Raw genomic sequence first — 14,969 nt, forward strand, 5'->3', positions numbered from 1 at the left:
ACTGCAGCCTGTTAATTAATGCATGACCTTTAAAAATAAGTCTGTTAATACAGACTGTTAAAGAGTCATGATCTGTGGTTATTGAGTGCAGTTAGATTGCATTTTAAAGGCTAAATGTTAGATTTAAGTTAAAATATCTGAAGTCTGCTGTTAAGCGCCTACCCCTCACTTCAATGACCCCACTTAAGCAGCTATTTTGAGATATTTTTTGTCCAGAAAATGGCACAAGGAGAAAGTAGGCCTGTTCACACAATCATTTAAATCTAGGTTTAATGCGGGTTACCAACCTTGAAGTGATTACATGAACCCATGCCAAGGTGGGAATCTTGAGTTATAAAACAGCTTGGCGTGGGTTCACACAATCACTTCAATATTGGCAACCCACATTATATCTATTATTATTATTATTATTATTTTACATTTATATCCCGCTCTTCCTCCAAGGAGCCCAGAGCGGTGTACTACATACTTGAGTTTCTCTTTCACAACAACCTTGTGAAGTAGGTTGGGCTGAGAGAGAAGTGACTAGATCTAGATTCAAATGACTGTGTGAGCAAGCCTAGAGTTAATATAACACATGGATTCTAAAGGGCACAAACAGCAACTGAATTTGCTAGAACTCAAAACAAGTTATATATGTAAATTTATGCAGATATGCATTTGCAAAAACATTTCAACAACATTAACTCACCAGTTTCCCATTCTCTTCTGAATGCAAAAATAGGGACATGTCGGCAGGTATGCAGACTCTCATACATGTCTTTCCCCATTTCCCCCTTCTGCTTTTTGAGAGTCCAAATTTAACTTGCCCAAGTAGCTTTGAAAGGAAGAAAAACAATTCAAGTCCTCTTTCTTGCAAAAAGGATATGCTCCAATACAAAACCTTTTGAGCCAGTAAAGCCCTTTAAAAACTTTTAAAATGTTTTGAGCCTTTAAAGCCCTACACGGCTTGGGGCTAGGGTGTCTGATGGACCGCATTCCCCTATATGAATCTGCCAGGGCCCTTCGCTCATCATCTTGAGTGCTGCTTGTGGCTCCGCCATCAACTGCGGTTCAGTTGGTGAGGACAAGAAAGGACCTTTTCAGTTTTGGCCCCGTGGTTCTGGAATGCCCTCCCAGAAGAGCTTCACCATGCTCCCTCCCTTAGAGTTTTTTTAAAAAAAATCTTAAAACCTACTTGTTCAGAGAGGTTTTTTAAAAAATGTAATCCGAGCAAGCTTCACAACAAGCTGCCCTATCTTTCCCACACTCCGATTGCCTTGTCATAGGAACTTGCCTTTATACGGAATCGTTGCCAGCTAAGGAAAGAGGCATCTTCAAAGTGGTGATGCACTTATATTTAGCAATATAAGAGCAACTGGCCCTATCCAGCTCTAGCACAGCAGCCCTCCAGTGACTGATTCTGGTGTCTGTCTTGTGTTTCTGTTTAGATTGTGAGTCCTTCTGGGACAGGGAACCATCTTATTTATTTGTTTGTTTTTCTGTGGGCATTGCTTTGAGCACTTTTGTTGAAAAGTGGTAAATAAATACAGTAGTGGTGGTGGTGGTGGTGGTGGTGGTGGTGGTTGTGGTTGTGGTTGTTTATACTGACTCAGACCTTCGGCCCATCTGGTTCTGTGTTGTCTACACTGGCTGGCAGCACATCTCCAAACTTCCACAAAACAGTCTTTCCCAGCTGCTTTGCCTGGATTGTGTGAAGGAATGGTAACTTATCAATCAGGGTTTATTATATTATGAGCAGCACGGGGGATTTCTGCCCATATTAGCCAGGGATTCCTAAAGACACAGGACCAAGTCAGACCATTGGTCCATCTGGATCAGTATTGTCTACCTAGATTGGTAGCAGCTTCTCCGAGGTTGCAGACAGGAGTGTCTCCCAGCCGTACCTGGAGATGCCAGGGAATGAACCCTGGACCTTCTGCATGCAAGCAAATGCTCTTCCACTGTGGCCCCCATATTTTACAGAGTTCATGTTCACATGTGGTCTCCCATCCAAATGCAACCCAAGGCACACCTTGCTTAGCAAAGGGGACAACTCATGCTCACTATCATGGGACCAGCTTTCCTCCCCATAAGGAGGAGGCCAGGGTACAATGTTGTTGGAGTTGTACCCCATAAATGCCAGGGTTCAATACCCTTAATAAGAAATTTTTCCGATTAGAGAGCTCTAGAAGAAACAGACTTTGCTGCATTATAAAAGAAATTGTCAAAAGTCTTAAAAGCCCATTAATAAATAAATGTAGAAGAAAGGACATTTAAATAGATCTTGTTAATTGTGTTTATCTCAGTGTGATGCCATGTCAAAGAGCCTGCAGCTAATGTAGGTTGTTAAAATCCCGATTTGCACAGCAGGAACTGAACATTAGAAAGGAAACTCTTGTCATTACTGGCAGAAGCTGAAGAGGCTACTAATACTTGACTAAATCATTAATATTATATCTTTAAAAATGTGAAACACTGAATTAGAGATTCATTTGCATAGTGCATCATTTTATAATACCGCACTTTAATCTAGTCCACTCACTGATCTCTCAGCCTAACCTACCCCACAGGGTTATTGTGAGGAGAAACTTAACGATGTATACTGCTCTTGGCTCCTTAGAGGAAGAACAGAATATAAATGTAAAAAATAAAAAATAAAAATACAGTACCTCCCCATCAACCAACTTTTGTGCAGAAGGAATTCAAGACAGCCATAGGAACATAGGAAGCTGCCTTATACTGAGTCAGACCATTGGTCCATCTAGGTCAATATAGTCTACACAGACTGGCAGCGGCTTCTCCCAGGGTACAGACAGGAGAATCTCTCAGCTCTATCTGGAAATGCCGGGGGGGGGAATTTGGAATATATATTTATTTATCATATTTATTTATCATATTTTATATGGCCTGATATGTACATCCCTAGGCAGTGTACAAATTTAATATATTTTTTAAATCACAGATTAAAATACATGAAACACAATAAAAACAATAGTATAAAACAAATTAAAATTGTCTCCCATAGAAATGCAAACCAGGGCAGACCCTGCTTAGCAAAGGGGACAAGTCATTCTTGGAGCCAGCATGGTGTAGTGGTTAGAGTGCTGGACTAGGAGCACTCTAGTCCAGGGAGACCAGAGTTCAAATCCCCATTCAGCCATTATACTTGCTGGGTGACTCTGGGTCAGTCACTTCTCTCTCTCAGCCTAACCTTCTTCACAGGGTTGTTGTGAGGAGAAACCTAAGTATGTAGTACACCGCTCTGGGCTCTTTGGAGGAAGAGCGGGATATAAATGTAATAATAATAATGGTGGTGGTGGTGGTGGTGGTAGTAATGATGATGCTTTCCAACACAAGACCAGCTCTCCTCCACTTTTATGTTTGTGGCTGGCTTATTTATTTTCAGAAAATCAGAACTACAGCTAGCTTCAGTGTCAGAAAACAAGGATTGGGTCGCATTGAAGTGAAGGGCATTAGTAATTTGCCCAGTTGCTTAAGTCCTGTGCCTGGCTTGAAGATTCTACCTCATTATGCATAGCATACCATAACCTGCTGCTTCTGCTATGCATACACTGCTTTTCAAATCAGTTTACACAGAAAAACAAGCATAAATAAAAAGGAACCACGAACTACAATTTTAGGCACATTTGCTAGAAAGTTTTAAAAGTCCTGCCCATCAGTTAAGGCTGAGACCCTTCTCTGGGTTTCTGCACAATCAGAAGTCAGGCAATCCGCAGACAGGACCTTTTTTGTGGCCGTTCCTTGACTGTGCAACTCATTCTCTAAAGAAATATGCCTGGAGCCATTTTTACTGGCTCTTAGGTACCAGACTAAGGCCATCCTGTTTTCCTGAGCTGTTAATCAACAATGATGTCTATTGTGTCATCTTTTGTGTCATCATTGGCTGGTTTTATTCTGTACTGCTCTTTTAGTCTGTTTTACTGTTGCATTATTTGTCTTGGTTACCAAGTGAGTATCAGCCACCTTGACCAACATCCTGAATAATGCTATGCTTAAACCAGGATGCTATACTGGTGCAAGGCTTGCCAGTAGGGCTGTGCACGATCGCAAATTCTGGAGCGGACCCGACAGATGTTAGGCTTCCCTATTTCAGAACTGGAATATCTCCAACACCCTCCAAAATGGCTAATGTTGGGACATTTCTGAAATTCCCAATCTGACAGTGCACAGCCCTACTAACAATTTGTGCTAAGATTGGCACTTGCATTCCAGACAATCATCGTGCTAGCCCTGTATGTGCTTGCCTAACAACCTGCGGACCTCATATGTCTTGCAGGGAACTTTTATGGATGAATACAATTCTGAAAATCCCCATGATTTAGCATGGCTATTTGATCCTCTTCCAATAGTCCAGCTTTGTTCTTTGTTCAAGTGCAGCATTAGTCAGAAAGTTGGTGTGCGTGTCTTTTAAATTCAAAGCATGTGTATAATTTCTTAAAGAGATACAATAAAACAAGTAATTGGGAGACGATATATCAGTGTGCTTCATTGTCAGGCCCTGGGGTCAGTGGCAGCCCCCATAAACCCCAAGTGCAGCCCTCTGACAAATTGTTTATTGGGCCTGGGTGAAGCTTCAGCTGAAGAGTTTGACAATCCCCTTGGCACCATGCCAGGAGGTCTTCAGAGGGAACCTTCTTGAGCCTCTGTACCATCTTGGAAGGTGTGCACAGAATGCTGGGGAAGGTAGCCCTTCCCAGAGAGCTCTCCCCATAGGGCTCCATCTCTCTTAAAGGACACACCCCCCTCCAGCACTGAGAAAAGTGTGATACTGTACAGAGATTAGCACACTGATAAATGGCTCTCAGATTGAAGTTATCTTGCTGTTTTTGCCAAAGTGCCCTAACCCCTGTTTAAAAAGTAGTGAAGACTGCTGCTATATATAATATGCTTTTCTTTTCTTCAGCAAATAACCTCTGAACCACATCAAACCCACCATATGTCTCCTATCAGCCCTTTCCCTCTTTCATTACCATTCCTTCCACGCCACTTTCTATATCCTTTCCTAGCAGCCCAATATCCTTATGATAGTGCACATTAATTAAAACGAAAAAAAAATTAAAAATCCACAAGGATCTGGGGAAGGGACATTTTGAAATAGAATGTTTGAGTAGCTGTGTTCTTGTGCTTTTATTGTACGTTGCAAACTTGAAAGACAGCGAGGCTACTCTCACGATGGGGGGAAACCGGTCTAAAGGAGCCCAGCCCAGTTTTTCCCCATCATAAGAACTACCGGGCTTGCAGGCTCTCTAACAGCTAGCCCACCAAGGTAGCCCTCCCCTGATCGTGTGCTGCCATGGCGCGGGGGCTGCACCACGGCGACACATGAGAACACCGTGGGGGGTCTCCCCAGGATGCCGCGTGCACTCGCATGGGGCATCCTGTGTGGGTCTAGCAGCCCCCAATCCCTGCAGCCCTAGTGGTTCTATGACAGAGCCAGTAGTTGTATGGCGGCCGATCTGGCCGCCCAGCAACGAGCGGCTGCTCATCTGTGGGGAGAGTGGGCTAAGCCCTCTCTCCCCATAGAACCCTGCCAGGATCTACACATGGATCGTGCGTACAGCCTCAGCATATCCCCCCCCCCAGTATATTTGTGAGTAGCATGGTATGCATCAAAGAAGCCAGTGGGTGCAAGACCATGGTTGAATTTAAGGGGAGAGGAAAGTGCCAGTAATCAGCTGGTGCATTATAGACATTTTCCTGCTATGAAATATGCGTTCTCTGTGATTCTTGTACATTAATTCCATTATCAAAGATTAGAGTACTTCATGAACATCGAAAGGAGATTGTTATTCCAATATGTGGCTTTCTAGAATTCAGCTAAAAGCATCTAAGTCAAAGTTTACACTGGACCAAATTTGATCACAGCCAGGGTAATTTTTTTTAATGAAAGCATTTTGCATTGTAAATGCACTGAAATGTATGGATCATATTGATGAGTGTTTGATGGTCTGGCTTCAAGCTGAGGACGATTCATGTTGCAGAGGAAAGCTGTGAGATGCATAACCTTTTAAAAAAAGACTACCTTTTCTACACTTTTTTTTTTCCATTTAGAGAAAAATTGCCTCTGGGACAGATGGAATGTCTATATGTTGGTTTATGACAAGATGCAAACATTTTCAGCTAAACAGAAATGACAGGACAGATGTCAATTGTGCATACCAAAAAAAGAGTCAGATTATTGCAATGTGCCTGTTGCTATCAAAGCAGGACAATTATTTTGTATAAAAGAGATCTGTGTTACCTTATATACCATGAATATGAGTTCATTCACAGAAGCAAAAATTGTGTTTTAACCAGGCTTGGGAACTCTGTGTGCTCCCAATTGTGTGGAAGCAAGGTAGGAGGAAAACCTGGGTAGCTTTTCCTCCAACCTTGCTTCCACACAATATTCCACACAATCTTCTACACAGGTTCTCCTCTTACCTTGCTTTCACACAACTGAAAATTGGGAGAACACACAGCTCCCAAACCCAGGTAGAACACAGTTTTTGATTGTGTGAATGATGTTCAGCAAGTGGCATTCCCAGCCATGTTATGCATGGTCCTCCATCAAAGTATTCCAAGGCATGAAAGATGGGGTTGAGGGGAACAGGAGGCAAGTTGAAGAAAGGTATAAATGTTTGTGGACTGAGGTTGTTCCTTTGCTAACTGAGCAAAGACGCCACCTTTTAAAGTGGTGATTCTCTTTACTGGGCAGGGAGAAGATCACAGTGGTGCACCTAGGTCATTTGAAGCCCAGACCTGAAGGGCTTTGGAGGGCCCCCCTCCACCGCAAGGCCCTCACTTTAAAAACAATTATAAATGGAATCTGCTAGAAGCCTGCCACTGCCCTGCTGCGCCTATCTTTGCCATTTTTTGCTGCCATTTGTGTGGCCGGGGGGTAGCCCATGATGCATGTTTGGCAGAGAATGGGAGAAAGGACAAGATCCACGGAGGAGGCCCAGAAGGAGGGAGAAGGGGAGAGAGTGGGGAAGGAGGTATGGCCAGGCCAATACTCCTCAGCGGCTTTCCCTGCTCGACCAGGGTCAATGTCGCAGCTTTCAGTCGGGAGGCGCTCCTCCCACACACACACACAAACACACCCACCCAGGGTATCTTTTTCTTGGCACTCATGGCTTCCCGGTGGTGGTGCTCTCTCTCCTGATGTGTGGCTTGCAGCAGAGAAGGAAAAGGAAAATGGCATAGGGATTCCTCCTGCCCAGCCCGACAGCTCCACAGACAGGCCCATCGCCAGGCTTGACTTCGATCACAGGAAACCACCCCACTCTCCCCAGCTGCTCCGGCCAAACCCTCGAATCCCTGCTCCTTGACTTGTCACCTTTCCCAAGTGCCCCTGGAAAGACAGGCCCATCAGCCGCTGCACCTGCTGCTGCTGCCACCACAGGGGAGGCCTGCTCAGCTCACACACACCCCCAGCTGTGCAAATGGCAGCAAAAATGTCAAAGTTCAGCATGCTGGGGCAGTGGCGTGGTGGGTGTGGGGTGGAGCCAGGCATCTGGGAAGCCCCCACAGAACATTTGGAAACCCCCCACCCCCAGACAGGAGGCCACTGACCAGATCCCCAAGGTCCGTGGGAAAGATCACCTCTGGGACATCAACTGGCCCTGTCCGTCCCCAGCATAGCATCCCTCCAGTGGCTGTTGCTGCTGTCTGCCTTATGTTTCTTTTTAAAGTGTGAGCCCTTTGGGGACAGGGAGACATTTTATTTATTTATTATTTATATCCATCTGAACTGCTTTGGGAATTTTTGTTGAAAAGCGTTATGTAAATATCCATCTTATTAGTATAAATATTTTAAATCTGCATAATATATTATCCATTACAATCCATTTGATCAAAAATATTTATTTATCATATTTGTATACCACCCCAAAAGTACATCTCTGATAATATATTATTGTTGTTTAAACAGTCAGACAGGTGTTATTGACGGGATTGTTTTATCCAGACATCGAGTCCTTCCCAAGGACCTGGGATGGCTGAATTTTGTTATCAATGTTGTTGTTATTATTATAGATATCTCTGCAGAATATAGGCTGTTCCCAGTAAAGTTGCTCTTTGTAATTGGCTGATGGTGATTTCTGTGGCCCCTATGGTGTTGAGGTCTTCAAGGTCTTTTGGAACTGCACCCAGGGCGCCAATGACCACTGGGATTATTTGGGTCTTTTTCTGCCACAGCCTTTCAATTTCAATTTGTAAATCTTTGTATTTGGTGATTTTTTCTATTTCTTTTTCTTCTATTCTGCTATCACCTGGTATCGCTATGTCGATTATTCTGACTTGTTTTTCTTTCTTCTCGACTACAGTTATATCTGGTGTATTGTGTGGCAGATGTTTGTCTGTTTGTAGTCGGAAGTCCTGTAATATTTTTGCATCTTCATTTTCTACAACTTTTTCAATTTTACGGTCCCACCAATCTTTGGCTAAAAGTAGCTTGTATTTTTTTGCAGATGTTCCAGTGTATCATCCCTGCTACCCTGTCATACCTTTGTTTGTGGTCAGTCTGTGCGATCTTTTTACTATAGCTGATTAGGTGGTCCAATGTTTAATCTGCTTCTTTACAAAGGTACACTTGCTGTTTGTTGTTGATTTTTCTCCTTTTGCTCTTATCATATTATTATTATTATTATTATTATTATTATTATCATCATCATCATCATCATCATCATTATTATTATTATCATCATCATCATCATCATTATCATTATTAATTGATAATAACATAAAGCTGAATTACCAGTTATGTATTTTTATTAAGTCAGTGTTTAAATAATTATAAGGCATAATATCATCCTGGAATTTATCTTTCCAAAACATGATGAACATTGACCATCTGTTTTTGAATACGATGAATATTTATATAACACTTTTTAACAAAAGTTCCCAAAGCAGTTTACATAAAATAAAATGGCTCCCTGTCCCCAAAGGGCTGGAGATCTAAAAAAGAAACATAAGATAGACACCAGCAACAGCCACTGGAGGGATGCTGTGCTGGGGATGGATAGGGTCAGTTGTTCTCCCCCTGTTAAATAAAGAGAATCACCACTTTTAAAAGGTGCCTCTTTGCTCAGTTAGCAGGGAACTAACAGAGGTAAACATTTGTGTTCTTTTTTAAAAAATGCACCATAACAGCTGTGTCCAGGGATTTCAGCCAGTGCTATGCCAAAGAGGTACATGAGTGTTTTCTTAAGACTTGCAGTCCACATATCTCAGAAACCAGCTGGACCAGCATGCATTTTGGACATCATGCCTGTATCCCTTCTTAAGAGCTATTTTGAGCTGTGTTAAAAAGTAAAATTGGAAACCGGCCCTCACTGTGCTGCATTGCGCTCCTGTGTTTTACAGATGTAGGCAAATTCACCCTCTGAAGCACCAAGACAAACTACCATTTCCCCCTTTTCAATCAATGAGCATCAGGTGATGTAATTTCTCTTCTAATTCCTTTCAAAACCATCTTTACATTTCAATCAAGGCGACTGACACAAAACAAGAGTCTGATACTGACTCACAGTTCGCTGAGGAGTAGCTATGGATCAAATACTGTTAGCGAGAGAAATTGATCACTGTATAATTAGTGCCAGTGGTGGACACGTGTAGCAACTATGAAAGAACTCAATTAAGAATGCTGACAGCAGGAACAGCGATGAGAGACAATGAAATTCCTCCCTAGAGAGACTGATTAGATTTCTCCTTGGGTCAAGTGAAGGGAGGGGGACCTGTGGAGAGCAACCCTCCCTTTTCAAGTTCTGTTCTCCTCTCTTAAACCAAGGTACCAAGAGCTCTTTAGTCCATCTAGCAATGGGATGAGATGGTATGAACAGGATGCCATGTTTTACCCAGCACAGAAGATAGACTGTGCAATATAAGAACAGTCCTCCCGGATCAGGCCCAAGGCCCATCTAGAACAGCATCCTGTTTCCCACAGTGGCCCACCAGATGCCCCAGGGTCTGGAAGAAAACAGCAAGAGGTGGAGGCATGCCCTCTCTCCTGTGTTTGATTCCCTGCAACTGATATTCAGAGGCATCTTGCCTCTGAATATGGAGGTAGCCTCTAACCATCAAGACTAGGAACTATTGATAGACCTGCCCTTCATGAATTTATCTAGTCCCCTTTTAAAGCCATCCAGGCTGGTGGCCATCACCACATCGTGTGGTGGAGAATTCCGTAGGTTAATGATACACTGTGTTGCAAAAGTACTTCCTTTTCTCAGCCCTAAACCTCCTGGCCATTGGTTTCATGGGATGACCCCTGGTGCTTGTGTTGCGAGAGAGGGAGAAATTTTTCTCTCTATCCACACTCCCCACACCATGCATAATTGTGTAGACCTCTATCATGTCTCCCCTTAGTTGTTGTTGTTCCCCAAAAAAACTAAAAAGCCCCAGGTGTTGTAGCCTTGAAATGTGTTTCCTGATATTTGATGTGAAGCTCCACTACAGAAGGCATACAGGAGCCAGAAGTATATACAGAAAGCTGGTCTTGCAATAACAAGCATGACTTGTCCTCTTTGCTAAGCTGGGTCTGCCCTGATTGCATCTGAATGGGAGAGTACATGTGTGGGCACTGTGAGATATTCCCCTTAGGGGATGGGGCCGTTCTGGGAAGAACACCTGCATGCATAAGGTTCCAAGTTCCTTCCCTGGCATTGCCAGATAGGACTGAGAGAGACTCCTGCCTGGCAGTGCCTGCAACCATGGAGAAGCTGCTGCCTGTCAATGTTCTCTAATATTTTGCATCTGTGTGCGGAACGGGTTTTGTTCCGGGCGGCAGTATCAAGGCAGTGTGTGTGCACATGAATTCAGAGGGGGACCTTCCTGATTAATCCTGAGCGGGATCTAAAAAACATGTGAGTGTGCGTGCGCACACACACACACACACACACATGCTTTAGAGGGAACAATGCTGCCAGTCTGTGTAGACCAGGGATTCTAAACGTTGAGTCCTCAGATGTTATTGGACTCCAACCCCCATAATCCCCAGCCCCAGTGGCCTTTGGTTGGGGATTATGGGAGTTGATGTCCAATAGCATCTGGAGACCCAACGTTGAGAATCCCTGGTGTAGACAACACTGAGCTAGATGGACCAAGGGTCTGACTCGGTAGAAAACAGCTTCCTCTATTCCTATGTTCCTATTCACTGTTGAACTGGACGACAACTTTCTCCCTAATATCGTAGTGTAGGGATGTGCAAAAAATTTCGGGCACAGATCGATCTGTGCCCGAAATGAGAAATTTCAGGTGATTTGGGGCTGAACCGAATCACCCCTGATGTCCCCCGCTATTTTGGGGGGGCGAGCCGAATCACCCGAATGTCGGGGCCAAAAAATTCGGGTGATTCGGCTCATGGCCGATTTTGGGGGATTTTTTGAAGTTTTAGTGACTTTTGGGCAGTTTCGGGGCATAGCATGGGATCTGGGCAAAAAGAGTGGGGTGGGGTGGTAGTGCCTAATGGGTGCAGACTACCACCCCAATTTCAGGGGGATTGGGCAAAGGGGTGATTTTTGGGGAATTTCTGAAATTTTCATGTCTTTGGGGCAGATTGGGGCAGAAAGTGGTGCCTGGGGCAGAAGAGTGGGGTGGGATGGTAGTGCCTAGTGGGTTGAGGCTACCACCCCAATTTAAGGGGGATTGGACAAAGGGGTGATTTTTTGGAAATTTTTGAAGTTTTTGTGTCTTTGGGGCAGTTTGGGGGCAGAAATTGTATCTGCCCCAAAAGGGTGGGGTGGAGTGGTAGTGCCTAATGGGTGGCAGCTAACAGACCAATTTCAGGGGGATTGGGTAGAGGGCTGATATTTTGGGGAATTTTTGAAGTTTTGGTGTCTTTGGGGCAGATTGGGGGCAGAAAGTGGATCTGCCCCAAAAGAGTGGGGTGGGCTGGTAGATAGTGCCTAATGGGTGGAGGCTACCACCCGTCCCCAATTTCAGAGTGATTGGCCAGAGGGCTGGATTTTGTTGATTTTCTGAGGTTTTTCTTCATAAAGTGCTTTGTGGTAGATTGATTCATTCATCATATTCATAGTAAATGCGAGTGTGAATAGTAAATGCCCACTAGGCACTACCATCCCACCCCACTCTTCTGCCCCAGGCACCACTTTCTGCCCCAATCTGCCCCAAAGACATGAAAATTTCAGAAATTCCCCAAAAATCACCCCTTTGCCCAATCCCCCTGAAATTGGGGTGGTAGTCTGCACCCATTAGGCACTACCACCCCACCCCACTCTTTTTGCCCAGATCTCATTCTATGCCCCGAAACTGCCCCAAAGTCACTAAAACTTCAAATATTCCCCAAAAATCAGCCCTTTGCCCAATCCGCCTGAAATTGGGGTGGTAGCTTCCACCCATTGGGCACTACCACCCCACCCCACAATTTTGCCCCTGGGCCCTTTTTTACCCCCGAATTGATTCAGATTCAGATTTGGGTTAAATCCAAATCCGAACCGAATCAAGGGTGATTTGGGTGGCCCATATTCAGGCACAAAACAGAACAGGGGTGATTCGGTTCGGGTCCTGAACCGAATCACCGAAAATCCAAATTGCACACCCCTGTCGTAGTGACCACTGTTCCCTCTCACAGGGATTCCCAGATGTTGTTGACTACAACTCCCAGAATCCCCATGCAAAAGCCACTGCAGCTGGGGGTTATGGGAGTTGTAGTCAACAACATCTGGGAATCCCTGTTAGAGCGAACACTGCTAGTGACCCGTGAGTGCCTTGCCACATAATACCAGGTGGCCCACAACAGAACATGATGCCAAACCCTTGCAACCAAAGGGAAATGTAGTACTTTGTAGGGACTAGGATAAGCAAATATAGTACTCTATTGGGGCCAGGGAACTAGTAGTCATACATTTATTATGATTATAAACCAGCACATTAAAAATAACATATACACATTTCGACCATAGGCCTACAAAATGGGCCAAGACAAGTCTCTCAGATTGCACATACTACCTGATGATAATAATAATGGCATTAGCAACAGTGATGATAATAAATTTTAACCATTAAAATAGGGCTACTTAAACAACCATCTGCGACAGGCACAAGCAGCTGCATAGAACTTGGCCACCTTATTTGTAATCTGTAAACTCTGATCAGAGAGAAGGGGAGGGGGAGATAAAATCCGTTTTTGCTGCCTGGAATTTTTTGTAGAATGGATGTAATAAAGGCAGAGCGCATTTCATGATAAAAAGGGCAATGAAAAGGATGTGCCCTACAGGGTGATCAAGGGTAAGTCCTTTTGTAATTCTGCCAATGGAGGATTACCACATAGGCAATATAGGCAGCCACCTATGGCAGCAAATCTTGGAGAGTGGCATCGGGAGGGAAACTTAATTCTTTCCCTCCCGCCGACCTTTAAAAACGCTGCTGTGTAGCCAAAGAGACTCTACCCGCCTCCTAACCATCACAGGAGGTGAGGTCGGGCACTGGAGGATGGCAGCAAAAGTGATCCTCCCTCAAGCCTGGCTTACTCACAAATGACACAGCGCGGGTGATTTTTTGGCCTTTGCGCACGGACACTACGCAGCCATCAAGAAGAAGGCATCCGACTTGCAGCAGGCACCCAACTTTATTTATTTTGAAAGAGAGATCTCAGATGCATTTTGAGCTTAAATAGTGTTGTCATTACCATAGCAGGCAAAGCTCCATGTGGTGTGAACTCCCAACATATTTTTCTTTTGAAAAAGCAGCTACCGATCATGATGTGTGGTGTTCATGATGTGTGGTAATCAAGATGACTGGTGCCTCTCGGTGTGCCTGCAGTAGTCTAGCCCCTTCCACCCTGCAACTGCCATCCCAATCATTACCTTCTCTGAAGCTTTTATTAACCACAGGGTGGAAATCATACACATTTGGAGCACAAGAGAGGGTGTGGAGGAGATGGGTGGTGGGCTAGAGAGTCCTCCTGAAGGAAAAAGAAGCATCAGCAGCAGGCAGCAGAGGCAGATCGTGGTGGGTAGAGGCCATTCATTGGTCAGAAAGGGAGGTCTCTATGATCTATGTGAATGAAAGAGCTTTTCGGGAGGAGAGCTGGTCTTTTGAGGGAGGAGAGCTGGTCTTGTGGTAGCAAGCATGACTTGTCCCCTTAGCTAAGCAGGATCTGCCCTGGCTGCATTTGAATGGGAGACTTGATGTGTGAGCATTGCAAGATATTCCCCTTAGCGGGTGGGGGCCACTCTGGGAAGAACATCTTGGTTCCAAGTTCCCTCCCTGGCATCGCCAAGAGATCCCTGTCTGAAACCTTAGAGACGCTGCTGCCAGTCTGGGTAGACAGTACTGAGCTAGATGGACCAATGGTCTGACTCAGTATATGGCAGCTTCCTATGTTCTTATGTCTGGATACATCAGTTTACTCCATTGCAATAATGCAATTTCAAAAAAGCTCAATGTGATTCCTCAGTGAGGATTTGTATGTGTTTCCGTAATCAGTCTGTGAAACTGAGGAACAGAAAATGGCTGCTGAAAACCCCCTATCTAGGGATGCATTGTGTCTGTTGGTAAAAATCACATTATTAATGATTTAATTTCTGTTTTTCCTACAGGATCTGAAGTTCCAATTAAAACTGTGTTTGGACCATTGCTTTATTGCCTGGCAGTGCTTAATCTTTCCTGAAAGCATCATCATTTATCTGAAACAAAAGAAGAACAAGGTAAGGACAGAAAGTAATGAAATGCAGCATAACACATCTGTCAAAAGAGCTGGAGCAGCTTTGAAAAAAATAATAAAGAATTCAAGATGGATGATGTTCAGAAATTATTTGTTGGGTGCTAAATGTGTTCATCTGATGCATCTTAATTCCTGGAAATCAGAGTCTGCCGGAGTGATTTAAGCCTCCTTAGTTTGTTTTTGTGGAATTTTGTCCTCGGGAACCCACAGGGTGCAAATAACAAACTGGTTCTGTGTGAGGGTAATCTTTACTGCTAAGTGAATCATTTGTTCTGCAGCATAGACTCTTTAAGGAGGATCT

At 44.2% G+C, this 14,969-nt stretch overlaps 1 protein-coding gene across 21 annotated transcripts in view; it reads left to right on the forward strand.

The window, feature by feature from the left end:
- TENM1 (teneurin transmembrane protein 1) overlaps positions 1–14,969 on the forward strand; it is a 1,198,498-nt gene that overhangs the window by 507,610 nt on the left and 675,919 nt on the right. For 17 of the 21 annotated variants that reach the window (XM_053273541.1, XM_053273531.1, XM_053273550.1 and 14 more), the window contains 3 exons: positions 8,454–8,569; positions 9,349–9,420; positions 14,544–14,651. The gene's annotated coding sequence lies outside the window, so the exon portion shown is untranslated. The remainder of the gene's footprint in view (positions 1–8,453; positions 8,570–9,348; positions 9,421–14,543; positions 14,652–14,969) is intronic. The other 4 variants (XM_053273536.1, XM_053273543.1, XM_053273534.1 and 1 more) reach the window with 3 other exon arrangements.

The sequence above is a fragment of the Hemicordylus capensis genome, chromosome 11, assembly GCF_027244095.1.
Source record: "Hemicordylus capensis ecotype Gifberg chromosome 11, rHemCap1.1.pri, whole genome shotgun sequence".
Lineage (NCBI taxonomy): Eukaryota > Metazoa > Chordata > Lepidosauria > Squamata > Cordylidae > Hemicordylus > Hemicordylus capensis.